Source organism: Anser anser, assembly GCF_964211835.1.
Source record: "Anser anser genome assembly, chromosome: 1".
Classification (NCBI taxonomy): Eukaryota; Metazoa; Chordata; class Aves; order Anseriformes; family Anatidae; genus Anser; species Anser anser.
This window is the reverse complement of record NC_139720.1, coordinates 99,584,072-99,606,587: the sequence shown is the minus strand read 5'-3', so window position 1 is coordinate 99,606,587 and position 22,516 is coordinate 99,584,072. Positions and strand designations below refer to the sequence as shown.

At 40.7% G+C, this 22,516-nt stretch overlaps 1 protein-coding gene across 2 annotated transcripts in view; it reads left to right on the top strand.

Moving 5' to 3' along the window:
- GSK3B (glycogen synthase kinase 3 beta) overlaps positions 1–22,516 on the top strand; it is a 145,876-nt gene that overhangs the window by 18,856 nt on the left and 104,504 nt on the right. The window lies entirely within an intron of this gene.

Sequence of the window (22,516 nt, the reverse complement as noted above, 5' to 3'; positions counted from 1 at the left end):
AAAAAAACATTTTGTCCAGATGATAATGATGACTCCCCCCTCTGCCTCCCCACAACGTTTTCTGTGAGGAAAAATAATAATGAGACTCATCCCATATTGAGTTCCACTTTCCAATTTGTTGAAGTTTTTTACCATCCCACTTGGTACACTTGAGCAATTCTTTGACTTATTTAAGAGGCATTACTAATTTTTGGCTGCCTCTAGCATGTTGGGCATGCTCACAGACTATTTAGGGGATTTCCCTTCTCATTTTAAAGTCCATAACTACCTATGGTCTGGTTGTAATCCAAGTTCAGGGACTGACAGAGTATTGCACAATGCATTACGTCTCACTTAGGTTTCAGATTGCTCTTAACTGTCACAGCCTGGCTTGGAGTTGGATGCAGTGCCGGACGTGAGGGAGAGTAGTAGCTGGTCCTACATCATGAGATGTAGTGGAAACCAAGTTGATAGGAAGATATTGGAGGTTAAAATATTCACTTCTGTAACTTAAGGTACAGTTAAATTTCTTTGGAGTTTGTGATGAACAGGGTTACACCGATGTAACAGTCTTGTGACAGCATAGAGACTTAAATTCAGTGTTTTACAGTATTTATGTACAAAGTCAATACATTGGAAAAGAAAGTGGGAGTACTAGTAAAGTCATGGATTATTTTTTCTTTTTAATGAGGAGAAGGTGCCTATGTCAAGTTTTGTGCAGAAGATCCTTTAAACATCAACCTTATAATGAAGGTAGATAGATAAACTTTCTCAAGTTATATTTGACGTGCCTTTTTACTCCTCCATGCAGTTTTCTCCTTTTTTTTTTTTCTTTTTTCCCTAAATCAGTCTTCTAAGTGCTTGTTTTTTGACATTTAGCAAAACCATTGTATTTAGTTGTGGACAGAAAAATTATTTCTCTGCTCATCTCAATCACTTTTCTCAAAGGTTTTTATGTAGAAAATTCAAAAGAAAAAAAAAGTTTTTGGTCAGAATGCCACAAGTGTTTTGAATTACTGTTCAAGTCCCTGACCTACTAACAGCAAAACCTTTTCTTCACAGCTTTTTGTTTCAGTGTTAGGGAAGAATTTTAGACAAGTTAAGGCTGCTAGGGCTGAACAGGATTTGACTGTCAAAATTTGTTTTCTAAGGCCTTCTGCAAGTGAGAGGGTTCACCATCATGTATGTCCACAGTAGAACAAGCACTCCATTTAGCCAAGGAGTCACATCTAATCAGGTAGTAACACATGGTTGCTACAGTTTTTGCTATGTTTCCAAGTACAGGTGGCTCTGATCAGCTTTTATTTGGATGGTGACTTTCTATCCTCTGTAGCCTTTTCTGTATTTGAGGTCGTGTTTGACTTTGATAAAAGCATGCACAAGTGTCTGTGTATCACGATTTATTTTTAATGTGCTGTTGAGGTGTGCCACTTGTTTCTCTTCTTTTTTTTTTTTTTTCCCTCCCTTGTTGACTCTTCTTATACAGTGGCCATTTTTGCTAAAGGCTGACGTTTCTTGCCTGGACAATCACAGCTTTAAAGGAATCTTTACTTTTCTTTTTTTTTTTTTTTTTTATAATTACTGCTGTGGATTATATTGTCCCTGGTCAGTTGAGCTTTATGCTTGCTTTATCTGGTCTGAGGACCATGGTGCCCATTGCCAAAAGGGAGGCCTGCACAATTCTCTCTGATCCTACCTGATACTACCAGGACATCAATGTCACAAGGATCTCCAGAAGCACATTGAGCTCCAGCTGACCATGTGTGGCTGTTCTGTGAAAATAACACTTTCTTCTTCATATTCAGAAGTCCAGCATTTGTCTGCACTTTGTATATAGCAGATAAAAAGATACTATGATACTTAAAAATGAAGTAACAGTTTCATGTGCTGTTTTGAGGCTGTTTCTGCTGTTCTTTGTTATTTTGAAGCCTTTTTGCAGCCAGCAGTGAAATTAATTATATTTACAAAGTAAGCACTTGGTCATTTGGAGTAGCTTCCTCTGTATTCGGTAGCTCGATCACTTCAGGGTTTATAATAAGCACACTCAAGCCTTGGCACAGCCCTGCAACAACTTCTTGAAAGCCCGGCAACTCATGTCTTCTGGCTATGAGGTGTCTGTCAGTCTCTTCCAGTGTTGTCACATACATACAGTTTATAACCGGATGTAAACAGGCTTGAACTTCTAAACTCTGGCTTAAATGCTTCTTTGTTTGTTGTGGTTTTGTATTTTTTTTATTTTCCGTGGAACCAAAATACCAAAGTACTCGGCCTTTTTGATGCAAAACCGTCTGGTTTGAGCTTTGGGCCGAGCTAGCTCACCAGACCTGCGAGTGGAATCTGAGGTGCTGAGGCACGTAAGCTGCTGGATAGGTTTGGGGGTGATGTTCCACCTTGTAGGGAGGCCATAAAATAACCACAGTTATGGCCAAGGTGTAAAACACTGCGTGTGAATTTTGCATGTGGCCCACCAAGGATCTTCTTGGTTTCCTCTAATTGCTAGCACATATCCCGCTGGTTTTGTCCAAAAAAATGGAATTCTGGTTGTTTTATCTGTGTCTCGTGAACATGTGGATTCAAATTAAATACTCATCTACACTCTAGGAACTGAAATGTTTATTTTGGCCTAATTTTTGTAGATTTGCTTTACCCTTTCTTTGCTAGCAAATTGGACTCTCAATCTGATTTTTATGTCAAAATCATAGTTAAATATGAGTTCTAGTTTTATTAGCTAGTGTTTTAAAATATAAAATAAACAGCTTCTATTTTTTTAAAGCTCTGCAATATGAGCTAGCTGCTTTCTCGGTTGGAAACAGCACAAAGGACATGGAGCTTATGTCTCTCTACCTCCAGGTCTTGGCTTTCATATTTCTCCATGTGTGCTCAAACTCCTCTGTTTTGCCTCCATACTTCCTCCAGTACGCACCCTAGTTACAGTTGTTATTTTTGGCTGTGATCCAGAGCTCCGAATTTGTTTAGCAGAAAAATCTTTTTTTTTTTCTACACAATTCCCTAAAATAAAACGTGACTACCATCAATTGTTCTGAACGTGAGGCTGATGCTTAAATAAAAATGCCTGCTTTCAAGACGTCCCGTTTTCTTCTCTTCCCAAATGAAGTACAGTTAGGTTGCCCTTGTACAATCCTCATTGGTCCCTGACATGGTAAACTTTAATTTTCCGGCAAAAATAACCATTTTGAAAGTGAATTATTACCTGCAGAATTCTCTATGAAGAAATTATTTTGTCTGAAATGTTGATGTTTAAAATAATGGACATAATTACTGCGTGAAGGCTATCAGGTCTTTCAGTGCATCTAGCAACGTACTTGAGTGCATTTGAACTCCATAAACTGTCTTAAACAGTTGAGATGGTTGGGATTTTTGGCTGACACGAGATATTAGGCTTTTTAGAGGGCTGTCAGAGGGCTCCTTTGCTTTTGTGTGTATAATAGATCCACTTACAACTCAGAAGACAGTGTGCTTAGGGAAAGCCACTGTTATTTGTTGAGGAAACACTAGTTTATTTACACAGCAAAGTGGTTGAAACCTTGCTTTAGCAGTAAAAAATTGGCTATATACTTAGCTAAAATGTGTGGATTAACAAATGTTGCTTCTCTAAATTTTAAAAATATCTTCAGTATATTTAGCTTGTCCTTAGAAACTCACCATGTTTATTGCTGGAGTAGAGCTTCCTGTTATGTTTGGAATATTGAAATAATGAGGCACTTCATTCTTCCCATGAATTCACATGAATTTTCTCCTTGCTGCTATTTAAGACTTGTTTCTTGCATTGCGGTGACAGCTCTAAAGACATTGTCTTTGGAGTTGTCAGAGGGTTGCACAATTTTCTTTGAGCCTCTCTATAGCAACCTATGTACAGCATCAAATGGTTGATTAAAACCTTGACTTCCATTCTCCTGTTTGCCCTGTTAGCTAGCTGTCTCTTGATTTAGTTCTCTATATGTGGAAGACTAAGATCAAAAGTCAAATGTGGAACTTTTTTCTTCAGAGAGCAGCCCTGTAGCCTGATGACTCCTTAGTCTTTGTCTATAGGGTTGCTGTGCAGTGGCTGCAAGCCTTCGGATGACACTGGAGAGCCAAACGTGTTGCTTGCTTTCATGGAGCCAGCAGGAATGGGCTCTCTTTGGCAGAAGTTATGTTGCTTCCCTGTGGTAGTACACATTTGGAGGCTGAAAATAGAGTTTATAAAAGTTGGAGGCTGTGTAGAGAGCAAACACCTTATTCATAAGTAGTGGAAAGTATTCCCTTTTTGAAGAGGCTCCGGTCTGTAAATTTTTTGTATAAACGTTCTGTACTTCAGCAGCGCCGGTGTTATTTCATCTTGGTCAAGCCTTGCTACAGCAGGGGAACTTGGAGATGCTGAGTCTACGCTAGTTATTCCCAAATCGTGCTCTCTTGATGGATGTGTGGTTGGCAGAGCACTCATGCTGGGGAGGTTCCAGCTCCTGTAAGGCTCCGTGTGCCTAGTCATTTTTTGCATTTTGGTGGTGGTGGTGGAGGGAGGAACCACAACCCAGTGCTTTGCTTGAGTTTGTGGTAAAATCACCTTGTGTTGCTTGAGTAGCTTCTCACATTTTCTATCTTGGTTTCATTTCACAGATAGGAACACGGGAGTTTTCAGCCTCCCTGCTTGTGCACATATGCTTCTGGTTGGCTAAAGACTGCGAGGTTTTCTGTGATGCTGTGTTTTGTACTGTTTTGGCTTTTCATGCCACACAGTGTACGTTTTTATATTGCTTTTATATATATGGTGTAATACAGATGTGGCAGATACACATCTTATCCCAACCAGAAGGCATACTGAAATTGGTACGATGGTTATACTTGGAATTCAGAGATTAAGTAATTATTTTTTTCCTTCTCCTTTAATTAAACAAAGCTTATTTGACTTGAAATTGGGTAAAATTGCATCTTTATTTAAAAACAGATGTTGGTTCCCTTTATGGCTTTTTTTTTTTTTCCTCCATCTGTTCAGGTACGCTACTATAAGACGGAAGATGCAATTTTACCATCTTTGGGATGGTGAAGTTTTGATCCCCTTGTTAGTTTGTTCTGGGAAGGGCAGGCCTGTATGTGTACTTTAGCTGATGGAAAAAATGTGGTTGTGGAGAAATCTACATCCATCCTTTTTCCTCAGACGCTTAATAATGTGACATAGTAGGTTCTTCTGCTAGTTTTAAATATGATACAGCTAAATGGTTGAATCAACTAAATATATATATATATTTGACTTGAAGTAGGGAGAAATTCTTGAACAGCATGTTTATGAAATAAGTAGTTCTGATATTTTTATTAGACAATGTTCTACTCAACTGTTAAGACTTTTGTCTTCTGCTTTGGAGAAGTAAATCAAGTTCTGTTCTTTAAGTGTAATTATAAACTCAACCTTTTCCTTGCTGAGGAGGTAAAGCAGATGCATTGATTGACCTTGGTTGATCAGGTCAAGGTATATTAAAGGTGAGTTGTGCATATCTAATTTGATGTAAGAATACCTGTGCGTAACGTGTCTCAATTTAATCTTATCTAATTGCCTCATTTCTCAGCCTTGTGTAGATAAGCCCTTAGGATGGTTTCTATATTATATTTTACTACCTCGGGCAGCTGCTTATGGTCTTAATGCAGGCCAGGGAGTAAATGGAAGAGGTTGTCATACCTCTTGCATACCTGCATCACAAGTGAGGAATCGAGAATAAAAGCGTTTGGAGTAAATTACGCAATGCATACAGAAGTTTCCAAGTCATCGAGTTGGACAAAATGAGTATGGTAAATGCGATGATTAGGACTGATGAGATAAGAGGTTCAGTGGGTGTTTCACTAGAAGTTGAAGACTGGCAAAGAATTGAAGGTATTACCAGGTGTCCTAATAACCCAGTTTCCCTAAAACATTGACATTTTTTTCCTTTCCCTCCCCCGTTCTGTCTTCAAATTACCACGGGAGCTGGGGAAAGGGCACTTTCTCATTAGCGAGCTCGCATTCAGCTGCAGCCACGTAGTGCCGGAGCTGCCTGGAACTGACCCTGAGCGGTGACGTTAGCATGCGTGAGCTCATAGGCACCACGCACTTCTAAGAATGTGCCACTGTGGAGTCATTCATAGTTCAGAGTCCTCTCTGTTGAATTTCACATCCTCCTACAAAATGTTTACAGACAGGAGCAGCAGGGTAAGCAGCCAGAAATAGAAAACCAAATTGTCAGTTCTGTAGATCTTGAGCACTTTTAAACGTGTTGGCTTAAATTTTGCTTGCTTAAAGCAGCAGTCTGTTCTGAACTGAATGTAAAGGTTAGAAAATTACTCATTCTGCTTACTGTCTTCTTGATTAAGAGCAATTGAATGATGTTTTTAGAGATTTGTTGCTAAAGATTTCCTTCTCTCATCTAAAGCTACTTCCTGCCTAGCGGTGTTGAGCCAGATTGTGTCTGAATACTGATGTCCCATGCTGTGTGTGGGTTGGTCCCTGCCTGTCTCCCAGAAAAGCATAAGCATTGGTGGGTTAGTGGCTTCCGTGTTGAAGCCTGTTAGATGGCAGTAGAATTAAGAAAATGGAAGTAGTCAGCCCTCAGCAACTGAGGATATTTTTTGAATTCTCTGTAGGATGTAGAATTGTGGTAGTTTTGTCATGAATCTGGTTAATGTAGATGGGGTCTGTTTTGAGCTGTTACCAGCTTGTTGCCAAAAATTTAAAAAGAAAGCCAAGGTTACTAGACCACATTACAGGCTATGGTTTGGAAAGAAATTCTCATGTTAGAGTTACATTTACTGTGCACCTTTGTCACCTGCCCGTTACTAAGACTTTCAGGCCTCACACCTTTAGAGGGTTTTAGCATATTTTATCTATCACCACTTGTGTTATGGCCTGTCATGCTTAGATTCTGTGTAGGTAATAGCTGGTGGCAGAGACGCCCACTGATACAATAAAAGCACGCATGGGTTGTGGTTATAATTCAGTTTGCAGTCTGAATATCCATAGTACAAATAAAGTATGTACTTGATACACAAGTACATAGGTGTAAACACAGAATGACCTTACTCCACAAGATGTAGCTCTCGCTATTACAGGTTTCCTAAGGGTGTGTTGTCAAGATTTTAAAGCAAGTTGGGTGAGACAGGGTGGGTAAAGAAATGAGGTCAAATGTAGGTGGAAGCAGAGCTCTGGAATGCTTTAAAGCAGAGGTTGAGGAGTTTGTGGACACACATGGCGCAGACTTCTGAGCTGTGCAGCTAATGATGCCTGCTTTCTTATGGATTTGTCCATTTATTTATATATGTGCTGTAACTCAGTGACCTTAGTTTCCTCCTTGCAGGCAGAGAAGGCATTTGTTTTGGCTCATCAGGAGCACAGCATGTTTTTGCTGGTGCCTGGTATGTGTATGCTGATCAGTTGGCTTCCAGCTACCAGCCAGTGTGCAGGAGCTGGTCCTGACTGCCTTGCTTTGTGGAAGTGTTACCCTGGTTGCTGATTTGACAGGGGCTCCAAAATGTCTCTGAGATTTCTGCTCTTCAACACCACGTTGATAATGGCCAGTGAGTTCCGGGTCTTTTGGTGGTGGTAAGGAAAAACAAATGGGCAAAATAGTGACCACATAAGCCTAATAAACTCAGGGCACTGTTTGAAAAACAGTGGTAGCCAAGACAGAGAATGTACAGTGGAAACAGAGTACAAATCAGACAGAGATAATTTTTGCTGATAATTTGTCCCTTCAGGCAAAAGTTTCATTTTTCCCCAGCATATCAATTTGCAAGTCATGTTTTAATCCCTGTCATTACACTGAGTGCTTTGCAGGCATTGCCTAATGAAGCTATCATGACTTCTAAAGACACAGTCAGCCAGAAGGACTTGTCCACTACGTGAGGCTTTCAGTTCAGTCCCCAGCTCTGTTGCAGTTTTTAGTTTTACTCTGCTTTAGTCACGGGGTGCTTTTTCTTTGGTGGCAGCAACACTTACCTTGTCATAGTACTGTATTACGACGTCTTGTATTTATTGAATTGTTAAACAAGCACCTGGCTGTGGAGCTCCTGCAGGCTTCACTTCTGTCCCTGCTGGAAGGGTACAGAATAAAGAAAACGGGGTGAGGAGTACCAGCAATATCTTACAGATGAAGAGGATGCGAAAGCTGGCAGGTTGGGACTGAGTTGCCTTCTCTTATTGCTGATGTTGGGAGAACGTGCGTGAGCTGAGCATGCCTGGCTTCCAGCCTGCTAGCTGTGCTGCCTCAGTTGAAAGCTTTGGTGTGGTGTGCTGGGAGCATGCCGGCAGAGGGGAACTTCATATCGTTCCGTGCAATTCTTACTCCATGTGGAAATGGCTTGACCAAAACAAGATGCCTTCATAACCTCACAATTGTGTCCACGGTAGGGTTCTTACTGTTCAGTCAATGTTGGTCTCTGATGTAGGCAAATATGGCTTTGTGCAGCGTCCCAGCTCAAAAAAATGTGATTAATAATCAGATATTTTGAGGGCAATTACAGAATATGAAGGCTTTGTGTACAGCGGGACGAGGGACCCATAGGTATGGGCACAACCAGTCATCGCAGGATAACTGAGTGAAACTCTGGTTTTGATAGCCACCTGTGTGTTCGTTGTGAGCCTATACGAGGAAAAGAAGCTGCAGCGAAATAACCTCAGGTGGAAAGCTGCAGCGTAGTAATTAATTCTGTAGTGAGTTCACTCATGTTTTCCATGCAGTGGCTTGTTTATGTGTCCGTGTTCAGAGGGACGGAGTCGGTCTGCCTGCGATTATTCCTTTGTCATCGCACAGATTGCAAGCGCTTTACCCATGAGGGTCTCCTTTGTACCTAGCCAGACCTGGGGCACCGAAGCACCACTGGTACCTCCCAGGCCCTACCCCTTTCGGCACAGAGCCCCCGTTCCTCCCCGTAAGCAGAGGTGTTGGCTGCAACGCGCTTTGCTGCTCAGGACCTCGCTGTGCAGCCAGGGGGGATGCCACCACTGCTGGCTTAACATGTGCGCGCATCTGCCTTTTGCTAATGGTTATGACATAGCTGGCAAATTGCTTATAAATACTGTGAACCTGGTAACTAAATTTTTAGTTTGGGCCTTTTTAATCGAGTACTGCGAATCTGTACCGCAGTCCGCATTGTTCTACGTGAGTTTGAAATAATGTAGTTAGGAAGAGGTAGGGCAGTTCCATGTCAGTAGCTCTGGGAGGTGCTGACTAAACATCCTCTTCCTCCTGCCTCATCCCTGCTGAGCACAATTCATATTCCATGTCTCTGGTCTCCTCCCGTCCTCTCCCTCACAGTTGTTAGTTGAAGTCTGTTTATGGAAGCGGAGAAGTCTTTTGAATGCGCTTCTGAGAAGTTTGGGTGACTTGCTTTAAAGCCAAAGGAGCTGCCTGCTCAGATTGTCAAAGAGGAAGCAGCTAACTCATACTCTGCTTGGTCTCTCGCCTGCTCCTTGGTTTCAGACATATGTTTGAGGCAGGATAAATCTCTCCAAGAGACGAGATTATAGAACTTTATTTCTGTTTTTTTTTTCAAGATCCACTTTGTATAGATGACTCTCTCACCGGTTGATTGGAAGTAATTTCATTTATGTACTTAAGTATTTACTTTCATAGTAAAGGATGTGGCATTTTATTTTTCTCCACTTCCTTTTGCAAGCATACTTTCATTTTCCTTTTTGGTGCATTTACTTTCCATTTTTTCTTTACCGTTCTCTGCCTCATTTTAACAAAAAAGCTCCTTTTTCCCTTTCAGGATGGATCACTTTTTTCATTTTCGGTATCTTTCTTCAGGTGTTGTTGTCTTCTGTTGCTACTTTGCTTTCCCTCCTTGACCTGTCATCTTGCACATCAGGTTATGTTGATACTAATGCAGCTTTCTTCCTTCCTCCCTTCCATTCGTAAGGTGTGTAGGATGCCATTCTTTCAGGGCAGCCTGTTTTCATGCATTGGCTGCAATTTCTATTTTTGTTGCTGCCTGTTTACCCCTGCAAGTAAAGATTATGAGAAATGGTGTCTAGCCTGACTGACTTGAAGGATGAGTCATTCTCACACCTAACATACAGGCAGTTTTTGCGTGATTAGAACTAATGAATTTTGGTCATAATATCTGTAACAAAACACCTGATGTGAAACTTCTGATGAAGTCAGTTTTGGTGAACCAGATCCCACAGGAAATCAGTGAATTATAATGAAATAATTAGTTACTTCTCTCTGTCAGCACCTTGCTCACGAGGCAGGGGAGAGCCAGCAGGTTGTTCTGCTCAGCCTGCCTTTTTTTTTTTTTGAAGAGTGTTGATCAAGTAAGTGAATGCCTTCAAGAAAGCATTGGAGTTAGAAGTCAACGTTTCCTTAGTGCGTTTCTACTCAAGATTTCACACCTCCAGTGGATTTGGGGCCTAGAAATTACTTTTCTAACAGAAGCACCCAGATCAGAGGTTTGTTTGAGTTTGCCCTTAAAAGTAACTCTTCTAAATTATTTACATTCTGCAACAGGTATTGAATCATCTTTTTGAGTGATTGTTTTTCTGAACAACAAATAACGGTAGCAGTAAGTTGCCAAGAGGCCAAGAATTGACCTTACATGTCTTCTAAACCCTTTGAAGTAAAATCTGTATCTATATATGTATATTTATATTTTGGTTTTATTTGCACCCCTGTGTAATGTGTGTATGTACATGTTCGGGTTTGGCAAGGCCTTGATTTTTGCATGGAAGCCCTGGGTTCTACTCACATTTGATGCTCCTCTTGAATATCATTTTAATATAACTTTGGAGTGCAAGTAGCATTTAGTTCAGCATCAGTTTCAGCAGAGTTGTCTTGTTGGTATCAAAATGGGGTTCAACCATTCACCCACCGTCTTCCTGTTCTACATGTGGTCTCACTGGAGCTTGCATGACCACACGGCGAGCCAGCTGAACTTGCTTATTCATCAGAAAGCGAACTCAACGAGCAAGCAAGCAGTTTTCCACCAGCTTAGCGACTGGAATTGGCTTATTTTGTAGCCATGATGACAAGGGATGGGATGGACTGTATGGCTGGGGGAGAGGAGGGAGCAAAAAGGAGTGCCCCTCCTGATGACAGCAGAGCATGAGGTCACTTGTCTGATGAAGGCTGAAGGCTCTCACATGTTTGTCCCGTGGCTGGCAGACATCCTTCCCCGAGTAGCAGTTTCCTTCCTAAGATGGAAACCTGTCGTCGCAGTTCTCAGTTGCAGGTCTGCGTACAGATGATGAGCCTTAGGATGTGGACAGAGCTGGTGGAAGCTCTTTGCTTAGGATTAAAGTTTACCTTGACGGGGCTGGAAACACTGCTGAAACACTTCACTCACTGTTGCATTCCTACTGGTAGTTAATTGGAGGGGGTGGGGAAGCAAAAGTTTTTTTCTTTTTTTAATTAAAATTGTATAATTCTGACTCAAAAACAGCAAGGCTTTGGTTTCATCCCCTTAACACTTATTTTTTTGGTGTGCCTTTACCTTCCTTCTCTCCTCCACAGACAGACAAGAAGCTGTGAAGGATGAGGTGCTTGTCTTGGGTACCCACGAAGCCTTCACTTGTGTTGTAGATAGTGTCAAATATAAGGAAAAGAGAGGATGGGAAATGGGTGGACTAGCTAAGGAGATACCGGCAGTTGTTACGCCAAAATGTATTTGCTGTTGGCCCTACCGTAGCATTTTCAGATAATGGAATAGGTAAACAAGCTTCAGACAAGTCCTGGTATGTGGGGAGCTGTTCTTGGAAGTTTCATTACTTACACTTGGAGTTTACTTGAAAGAAGAGTTATTCTGATATACAAATTCACTTGTTGAGTGTAGAAACATCTGCTCAGTTCTTGTATTTAGGGATTCTTAAATGCAGACATGATGTCTAGTAAGATACTGCTGTCTGTATATACGACATGAGAAAAATACATGGCTGATATTAATCTCATGTATGCTTCTGACTACTTTAAAGGTGAGGTTAAGTGTTTTTGAAGTTTAATAGACATTTGGCATGGCAGTATTTTTTTTATAACAGTGCAAATAATTCTTGTGGTTGGTTTTTGTGGAAGAAGTGTTTTTGGTGTTTATGAGCATTTTGGATTTTTTAGCTTTTGAGTTGTGAGATGGGTGCCTAGCCTAGTAGAGATGGGTACTGAGTTAGCATTTACAGCAGTTGTAGTCACATGAGGGGTTTGCCTCATCAGCTGAAACTTACACTTTAAGGGAGGAATTTGGAAGCTTACCTTTCTGGAAGCTTTTTTTTTAGCTTCTAAGCCCGTGAAAGTGTTATTCTAGTATTTCCTGTAAATATACTCAGCTTTTGGAAAAATTGGTCGAAAGCAACTGATTTCGGAAATAAAGCAAGCAGTTCCAAAAATTATGCACAATCAGTTCTGCTGTTTGCCATCATCAAAGTAAACAACTTATCTGTTCCAAATTGGCATTTGGAGATGTGGGAATCCAATTAAAAGTGCAAAGCTGTCATAGTTTCGAGGCAAATATGAAAGTTAAGCATTTCTCTGTACGTAGTAGCATTTGTTCCACAAGAGTGGCTAGGAAGTGGAGAACTTATCAATGGGGGGGGTAATACAGAGCATATTTATTGTACATAGCATATAATGGTGGTAATATCACAGCAACTTCTTGACTCTACCTACATAAAATTTGCAGCATGAAGTCAGTTGATTTGACTGAGCTCTCTGCACAGCTTGGGCGCTGCTCAGGGCTATGACCTTACACAGTCCTAGTTTCTACTTTCTCCCCAGTCACTTTAAAAATCCATTAAAATGCGTTTTCCGGATATTCTTAAATCTATAAAATGTATGTTTGTATACACTTTACATAATGTTGAATGCTGTGATGAGTGGGAAGGAGATCTGCTGCTGTGAAACGACAAAAAGTCTGGTGTTGGAGGCTGTATCTTTCTAAAAATTGATCTGTATTATAAAGACATCTCAAACGGTCATATAAATTACAGGACCAAGTGAAAAGTATATACAATTATAGCAGTACTTTGGGTAAATACTTGTAGAGCTAGTATTCCTTTTGGGAGAAGATAATAGTTTTGCTATGCAAGAATAAGAAATATTTTGAGTTGCTTTCAGTCCACATCTTATGTAGAGAAATAAGAGTTTACTCAATGCTTTCTAGTCTGTCTGTCCTCTCAAAAAGCGTACACGCTGAAGGCAATGAAAGCAGTATTTGAAAGCTGCTATAATTGCTTCCATAAACTTGGATTAGGAGTTTTTAAGTATCCTATGGGTTCTGGGAACTTTACAAGCCCTTGCTCAACCTCTGGAGGAAGAATACATTGCAAAATGCGTTCTCTAGAGCAGTAAACACATTCAAATAGCAAAGTCACCCAGTGACGATGTACCTGGAGATAAACACCATTTTGAGAAGGCACCAGCCTCACCTGTACGAACGGGTTGTCAGCTGTCAGGCCCTAGCTGCTTGCCTTCAAGGGCTGGAAGCACCTTTTCAGAGGTAGCCAGAGGCTAAAATTGAGTCCAGCTCTCTTAAGTGGTTCGAGGAGAATTTAAAGCCTAGGAGGAGTAATTAGTGTCCCCACACCTTGATATCCAGGAAAACGTTTTACCCGTGATAGCTTGATTCATTTTCAGTAAAGCAGGGCAGGTATTAAATAACTTTTCTAGGAAAGGATTCAGCTGTTTGCACACGCACCTGTGTGCCGAAGTATGGGAGCGTGAGTTGTGATCGGTTCCTTCCCAGCTGAATAAACACCACGTAGAGCAGCGTTTTGTTGTGCGTGTGCTTGGACAGTGATGATGTGTACACAAATTCAGCTTTGCTTCTAATCGCAGGGAGGCTGTATGGCTGCAAGGAAGCCTGAAGTAATGCCAGGGGCTTTGTCATTGACCTCGATACAGGTCAGGATGATGGTAGGACGTGATGAAAGATACCCCTCCAAATTTGAGGGAATTGAAGGGGGCAAACTGGAGGTTCCTGCTCTAGTTTTGAGTCATGGATGAGGAAGAAGCAGGGCAGGAGAAGAGCTGGAAGAAGCAAAATAGATCTGAAGGGGAAATGAGAGTAACCAGGAAATTGGAATACTACTTAGGGAAGAGATGGAATTGAAACTAGTCAAAATAAGATTCTTGCAGTTGGAAGTAACTGGTCTGGAATGCTGTGCAAGTGTGTTTGAAAAAAAAAAAAAAAGAATTTTAGTAATTCCACCACATTGTGAAGCAAGTGTGATGCAGTTTTATAGGTATTTGAACTTGTTCTTGCCCTCTGAGTAAACCAAATGTGCTGAGCTCTGATTTGCTGTGTTTTGTATTAAAGCAAATAAAAACTGCCTGTTGTACCTAATTTTGTAATTGTCAACTGTTCACAAACAGTGCTATTCAGAGTTACAGCACGCTCCTAGCTTGAGATGGGAGAAAGAAGTTTTTGTCTTTAGGGTTATGCCTCTTCATATTCCTCAGGGTTTGGATATAAACATAACATGAGAGATGTGGGTTGCTTTTAAGGGATCAAGTGACTCCAGAAGCAAATCCATAAAAAGAATACTAGCTATTTAAGGTGGCACTAATAAATTTATGGCCTGTAGACTCAGTACTTACTATACTTGAGAGATGTTATCACTATTTTTCCCTTCCCTTAGCTGTGTTAGTTAACTGACCAAAGCCCAGTGTTCATGTTACTTCCTGGACTTCACTACTGTTCTGTTGTGTCTGCCCAATACAAAGATAGAAAGGAAAACATTAAAAGTTATTTATTTTTGTTACTTTGATTTATCTTTGGAAAGGTCAGCAAATTTCCAGTCCCCAAAGTTCCCCCAAAATATGGTAAACTTTACTAAAATAAGGGGTCTATAGATAGACTGCCACACAACTAAAGCAAGCACGGAAACCTTTCCTTCCCGCTTCCTCAAGCTGAACAGTTGAAGATGAAAATACTGCAGAAATAGATTCTTACTGCTTTGTGTTTGCTGTCAAGTGACTGGACAAACACAGTTGGTGTTTCATGAAAAAGAACAAATTACTATGTCATTCGGACTTGTAATATTGTTCATACTTCATCTCAATTTATTAGAAAGTACTTGCTTTTAAATGTTGGGGATTAATAAAAAAAATACTAAAATGTTAAAGGATATGTGGTCAGACGTAAGTAAAGCAAGACAAAAAGTCAGTGTAAGTCAAGCAAGCATAACACACAAGTGTCCTTCTAGGAAAGCATCCAGTGCCTTTTCAGTATTACAATATTGTAAATGCTATTTTCAGCAAACTACGTTTAAAGAACAAAAATTTGCATGAGGTGTAGTAATGTGTTAACATGTCAGCATTTAGTGTTAGTGTATGAAAAACCCTTTGCTAATATAATGTTCAATTACATAGTTGAAATCGATTGGGGTACGCTGCAAAAGCCTTGGTTTTAATGTGCCCTTAATGCTTATCCGCCAGCACATTGAGGTTTTAACAGCCTGTGAATCTGAAGAACTACATAATCTGTAGAGCAAATAAAAAATGGCAAATCTTTTCATGGTGCATTTAATGGCTACAAATCTGACTGATGAACAGTGTATCACTTTTGTTTTTTGTCTACTACAACATGGTAGTCTCATCAGCATCCTTGTTAAAGAGATGGGAATGCTATGTCCTGTTCTGCCAAACCTTAGTACTGCTAATTCTTTCTGTTTGCGTTTGAAATAGTCTTCAAAAAATTTTCAATCTGTGTTCTGCTGTGGAGTGCTGGGATGTAACGAATGAAAGTGATACCACTTAGTGTATCTTAATGTGTCATTTAGGATTTTTAAACTCGAGGGTCAGCTTAACTTTTCCTTACTTTTATTTTTACAACTAAAGCAGAAGCTGAGCAGAGACATTTAAAAGTATGTTTGTCTTATTTATAGTAAGTGAAATATTTGAGAAGTGTTGGCTTTTCAGATACTTTAACTACAAGAGCAGAAACTAATCTTTTTTTAAAAAATACTCTCAAATTCACTTCTCATTCATTAATAAAACAAAACTTGTTACTTTTACTTGCTTGTAAGCTGTGGGGATGTGTTCTAAGCTATTGAAAATGACATTTGAGATGTTTAAGTGGGGATAAAATTGCTGGTGTTTTTGTAGTGCTCTTGTAGTGTTTAGGAGGCTCCTGTACACAGGATTGATCAAGTGTTGTTGTTACTAAGCACCTTTACTCGTTCTTTGTGATTGTAGTGCTTCAAGCTGGGTTCTTGTCTTTGTTACCATTTAGATGGGTAATTTTCTTTCATCAGGACCTGAAGACATGGAAAAGCCCCAGATAATTTTTCTTGGTGTTCCTCTGTATTGTGTTCACGGATGCTGGTTCCTCGTGGCATTCAAGTGGAGGGAGAGGGCCATGGTTTTTCTGCCTGCTTTCCTCTCCCTGCAGTCTCCCAGGGCCTCGGGACGTGATGCTGAGCCCCAGGTGCAGTGGGTCTTGGGGTGCCAACCCAAGGCAAGGCTTGCATTGAATCCCTTGGGGCCAGCATGCACCGCTGCTTTCGTGGCCAGCGTGGCTAACCAGAGCAGGCATGTCAGATACCAGTTCAGGGTCTGTTTGTGTTGCCAGATCTCAGCTCGGTGCAGTGCTTCGGAACCGTTTTGCCTCGTATGCTACGACTGTGATTCAGAGTATCTAGCCCCATCTCAAGGTAAGGTAAGAAGAGGTGGTGTGCTCTGGGCCTGTCTTAGAAGTCGTCCATCATAATCTCACGTAGCTCTGAAGGCCGTTTCCAGAACATCTGTAAGGAACAAGCGAACAAAGCGATATTAAGGTGTATTCTCCAGGAGTACTGGCTCTGTACACACAGCCCCTGCTGTCCCCAGGCTTAGCCCAGGTGGAGACAGCTCTGCCTGGCTGTGGAGGACCAGATCCTAGAGGATGTCTCTCATCACCTCAAGATATTTCTCTGGGGATTGTGTCGGTCCCAGTGCTTTCAGAGCCAGTCTGTCTGCCTGCTTCTCTTCTGCCATTCCCCATGGTGGGAGCAGAAAGCATTGAAGCAGCGTACGTGACTGCTTTCAGGAAGACACATGAAGGAAGAAAGCTACCTGTGTTTTAGGTGCGGGTCAGAGGAGCAGGCAGTAGAGCCATTCAGCATCAGAAGTTACAGTGAGAGCCTCGCTGCCTCCCTGCTTTCATGGGCTTTGCAAGGTAGAGAAGAATACCTGTGGGACTGCTGTACCTGCTGGTGTTTGGAACTAGCCGTGTACGCGGTTGCTTAATGTGGCCTTATCTCTTTGGAAGAAACTTCTGCGTCTGAAATACTGGGCAGTGACTCAGTTTTTATGCCTGTTTTTCTGTCCCTCCTCCTTTAAGACACTTGCCTGAAGGGGACGGGCCTTCATGGAGAAAAAAATGTTGCCTTTTAAAGGTGTGTTTTACTCGGGGTGGAATTCCCTTGAAATGACATCAAGGAGTCATAACTATGGCTGGTCACACAGCCGGTGGGAGGCAGCCCACTTTTAACCTGGACTGCCTCTGCTGACATGGAAGCATTTCGAGACAGAACCTGTGGAACAGAGGTGTGGGTAGCTGTCTTCGAAGTAAGTTTTTCGTAACTGTAAGTGCCTGGAGTAAGGTATAATTGAGGCAGCTAAGCTTTTTCTTTTTGTTTTCTCTCCCCCAGTCCAACAGCCAAACTCCTCATCACATCTAACTTAGTATCTGTCCTTTTTTTCTCTGAATTGGGTCTCCCTGCAAGATTATAATTTAAATTAGATCCTTAAATTGTATTTTCTGAAGTTTTCCTGGTATTAAGTCAGGAAACTTTTCACAATTAACAATCCCCCTCCTCTGTTTTGATTTAGAAGCTAGAAGATACCATACTGGGTCATATCGGTAGTTCGTATCACCAAATATTTGGTCTTCAGCAGCAGCAGTGACATGACTACTTAGGGAGAACATGTGAGTGTGGCCATTTTCTGGCTCACTGTCCTACTTTTCTAGCATCCAGACATTAGATTTGGCAGTGTTAGGGACTGCATCCTTGTGTGTTCCTTCAGTATCTGCTCATGACCCTGAGGTAACAGACTGTAGAAGTTTCTTGCTAGCTACGTTGATATCATCTACTGCCATCAGGTTTTTGTGAGCTTTGAATGAGTTCCACCCCCCATCATGCACCTGAATTGAAGAGCCTGAGCCTCTTCAGTCTTCTTGCAAGTTAACTGCCCTGTCTTGAATCCTTCAATCTTTATCTTTTTGAATTCTTTCGTGTCCTGTTTGTGTGCTCTTTTTGTCTCCGTCTTGCTACTTAAGATCTCAGTCCACTAAGTCTTTACATGGCAGCAAAATAAATTTCTGCCTCATTCTCTGTGGCCTCTATCTAGATGACATTTGCTGAAAATGTTGCACATTGAGCCAGTAATTTCAGAGAACTGTCAACAGTGACTCTAACATCGCTTCTTGAATTGTAAATTCCATCCATACATTCAATATGGAAGCACAATTTATTTTTCCTGGTATGTATTGTTTCACACGTCTGCCCATAGATGGACCTTTCCTTGCCTGATTTCTTGCCATACGCTATTAAAGAAGCAGTCTGGGTTTTTTGAAAGTCCAAATATGTTTTCATTGGATCACTCATATCTGTCTGCTTGGAGTGCCAGCAGTCTAGTAGGGCAGGGTTTGCGTTTGCCAAGACCATATTCACCTTCCTCCAGCAGATTGTTTGCTGTGCCCTTCTCTCTGCAGTCTTGCCATGGACAAAGGTCACATTTTACCAGTCTGTAGCTTTTAATATTCCCTTGGGAGCCCACCAGGCTAATTTTCAAAGAACTTGAAAGAAACCAGTCAAGTTTCCTCTCCTGAGTTGGTATGCCAAAGAGCACGGGTTTGGGTAGTGGGAATTGAAAACGCTGGTTATATCCAGAGTAGTTCTGCAGGCATTACTCTATTGTGTTATATAGCGCATGTGACCCCAGTAAGGCACGTGGCTTCATGTAAATCTGTGTGATTTACAGTTCTATTAAACTAATACTGCATGTTTTCTTTGAAGAGGAAAACACACGAAGCAAACCCTGATCTGTTCCCAGCGCTTGGCTTAGAGGTAACTCTGTTCTGAACAGTGGGAGTTCCCTGCGTTAGGGCTGACGAACCTCTCACCCCTTTCCGCTTTTTGGTTTTGAGTGATGTTTTAGTGGCAAAGCTGGTTTCATTTTCCTGCCTGACCCTGATCTTGTCGGTCCCCCACGCTAGTTTCTTCCTCAGCTGTGCTGTGAACCCAATCAGTGAGATGATCCAGACTTGAAAGTGTACGCTTTTTAATAAAAAACATAGCTTGGTTTCCTTCCCAGATTACTTCATTGATGTTTATAGCATAGCCACACAAACAGTTTCAGCAGCATGATTTAGTGAGCGATGAATTACAGTAGTAAGAACAGGAATAAGCTGCTGCGGTGTGTGGGAGACTTTGTAATCTGACTTTGCTACCAGAGAAAAGCAACATGCAACTACGCAGTCAACTGTGCGTAAAACCGATAAGCTGGGAGCCCTGGCCTTGTGTTTTCAGTCAAAAATACGTTGCAACTGTGGCTACAGTGACAGCAGCAGGTTGTTGCATTACTTTTGTGAAGCACAGTGCTAGCCTTTTTGGTACAGTTTCGTTAAGTGTGAATATACAATATGCAGTAAATATTAACTTGTTGCCATAGGGTTTTAGAGTATTGCACTCTTGTAGCATTGTGTTGCTTTAGAAAGACTTGTATTGATGATGCTAAGTCATTTTTGTATCCTAGTAGGAAGTTTAGAAGATAGCAAATTCTTATCTGCTTGAACTGACCTTTGTTACATTCAGATCTGTCCCCATTGATGCTAAAGGTGAAAGAATGGACAATAAAAGAATATGTGCTTGTAAACCTGAAATACATTGAGCCAGCTTGCAACTCTGTACCTGCAGGGATGTTGCAGTACCGAAGCAGAGCCTTCGTGTTGGAGGTGGGGTTAATGGCCATAAAAGCCTGGAGCCCAGCATGGCTGTAGGAAGCTTGCAAGTAATCTTGGCACCTGTATATTAAAGAACCTGTATATTAAAAAATTCTTGCTGTAACAACAAAAATCCTATCAAATGTTTTATTTCCCATAATCACACTGGCTTAGGGTGTGATAAAATACTGCATGGTGGCTCTTTTGAAAGATGGATTGTCTGGGTTAATATTTTGTTATTGAACACGGATACAGATATTTCTCTCAATCTGAATGTATTTTGCAGACAATGTTGCATTGATCTGTCCTGACTGTGGCTTCTGTGGGGACTTCTGTGGGGCAAATAGTAGGGGGATGAATTGCAAAATTGAAAGGAGTAATTTAAAACTATTAAAAAACACTATATATGCATAATTTATTTCTTATGTTTAAAACCACCAAAGTGGTATTCCCAGGATGCATTTTCTTAATTGTGTGAAAATCTGTTAATGTTGAAATAATCCTGGTAACAGATGTTTTATCTAGTGATGTTTCTCACATTAGTGCAGATAGCTAGACACTTCACTTTTCTTGTTTACTGTGAGTTTGCAAAGCCTACGTTCAAGGAATATATTCTTATCTTGGCCGTAGGTCTTTGTTTTAATATCTTAAGAAAATAATTCACTTCTTGGTTTTCAGAAAAGTCAGTTAATTTGGCAGTGCTCTTTTGGCTTTTGCATAAGCAACTTCCTGCTTCTGAGTCTTGAAGGCCCTAGGCCACTGCAATGACCAAAAGCATTTTTTCCTCAGGATAATAATTCTAATGTTGTAATAAAATATCCTGGCTTTCTACTCTTCTGGCATAATTTCACGTTTAGATTCTTTAGTGATGAAGAGGCATTCCAAATTACGTGAAATTATGGAATAAACCAATCTATATTCATATTATGCAAGTATGATGACTGTTCATTCCTTCGTCTAATTCTCACTTTCTGGGGAGTAATTCTGCTGCCTGGGCAAATGAACTAAGGGTAAAAATAGATGAAGATCCATCATTGGGATAGATGATGATCAATCATTAAAGCCTTGTCTTTGAGTAATTTCAGTATTGCCATAATCTTTGGAGTTGGAAAAGCGATGCGTTTGAGTTTGAATATTCCCCAACCATCTAATTTTGATGAACCCACACACTAGCCCTCCCCCTGCTTTGATGAGCAATATGTTTAAAAATAAAAGTCTAAGGATTTTTTTTTTTGTTACTTCATTTGGGATGCAGGCAGCATCTTCAGGCAGCATGTGTTACTTTCCAGTAGTTCGTATCTTCTGTATCAGCTGTCAGACTTTGGATATGACAAAATGAGAAGGACAATAATTAGATTAAAAAGTATATCATTTTCAGGTCATCTTACGGAAGAAATGAGTCCTTTGAAAAATTATTACCAAATCTGAAATTGTATACCAACTCAATTGCATTTCACGGTTTCAAGGAAAATACTTGTAGAAGAGTACTTACTGTTTCTCCTTACTCGCATTCTGAATTGCAGTGCTGTTTGACTTATCAAGGATCTAAAGTGAAATATTAGAAGTTTCCTTACGTGTGAACATAAAGGGAAACTGAATCCCCGGTTCAGCTATTAGCAGATAAAGGCAATTGGTCATTTGATTTAAAAAAAAAGAAAAAAGGAGAAAAAGAAAAAATCTTTATTCAGAAGAATGCTCTTTCTAAAGGAAGAGTATAGTTTGTAAATAACTTTATATCTAAGGTGAGACACAAGAAAAAATTTCTGCCTTCTTTTTTTTGCCATAGCTATTTAACATGACAAGTTTCACTGTGCCTTTGCCAAAATCTTTTTGTGAAAAGTTTGATTTTGCAGTCATTCTCTTAGCTGTAGTGCCAGGCTGTGATGTCGCAGTGCAATTTCCTTGTGGGTTTGTAGATGAGTAGCTGCTACTGTAGCAAAAAACCTCTATTGAAGTCCTCTTTACTTCCTGTCTCAGCCAAAATGCAAGCATCCAGGCATATTCTATACACTCCTTTTCAATCTTCTTTTAGTGAGAATTACTTTCTTCTCAACTCTTTGAGATCAAACTCTACTTTATCTTATGTCATGGGGTTCTTCTCCTGTTCCCAAACTCGTGCTAAGTGTTTCTGGTCTTACTTCACTTAGTCTGTTTGAAGACCTCAGTCAGTTTTATATGATATTGGTCCTGTCTAACCCCAAGATGAGAGATGTCTTTCTGAACACAGTGAAGACTAATCCTGTGTAGTGAAGGGTGTCTGGATGCCTCCTGGCATGCTCATGCTTTAACCGCCATGAACTTCTGGAACAAAATTGTCACTACAACAAAATTGTAGATGTTTAGATAAAATTTCAGGTTTCTACCAGATAATGTTGACACTAATGTGCTTTAGAGTTGTCACTTGCGCCTGTTCACAAATGGTTGGTTGTCTTACTGTATCTTCAGGCCTAGGGATGAGTATGCAAAGCAGGAAAAGAAAATCCAGAGATACTGCCTCTGGCTTGGGGAGTTCCCAAGCCACACATATCTGGGGCCTGGGAGAGTATGCTGTCCCTACAAGCTTGTCCTGTTTTATACTCTTCCTTAAACGCTTACTGTTTGCTGCCATAAGAGATGGGTGCTTTGTTATGTGCGTCCTGTATCTTGATAGATGACAGAT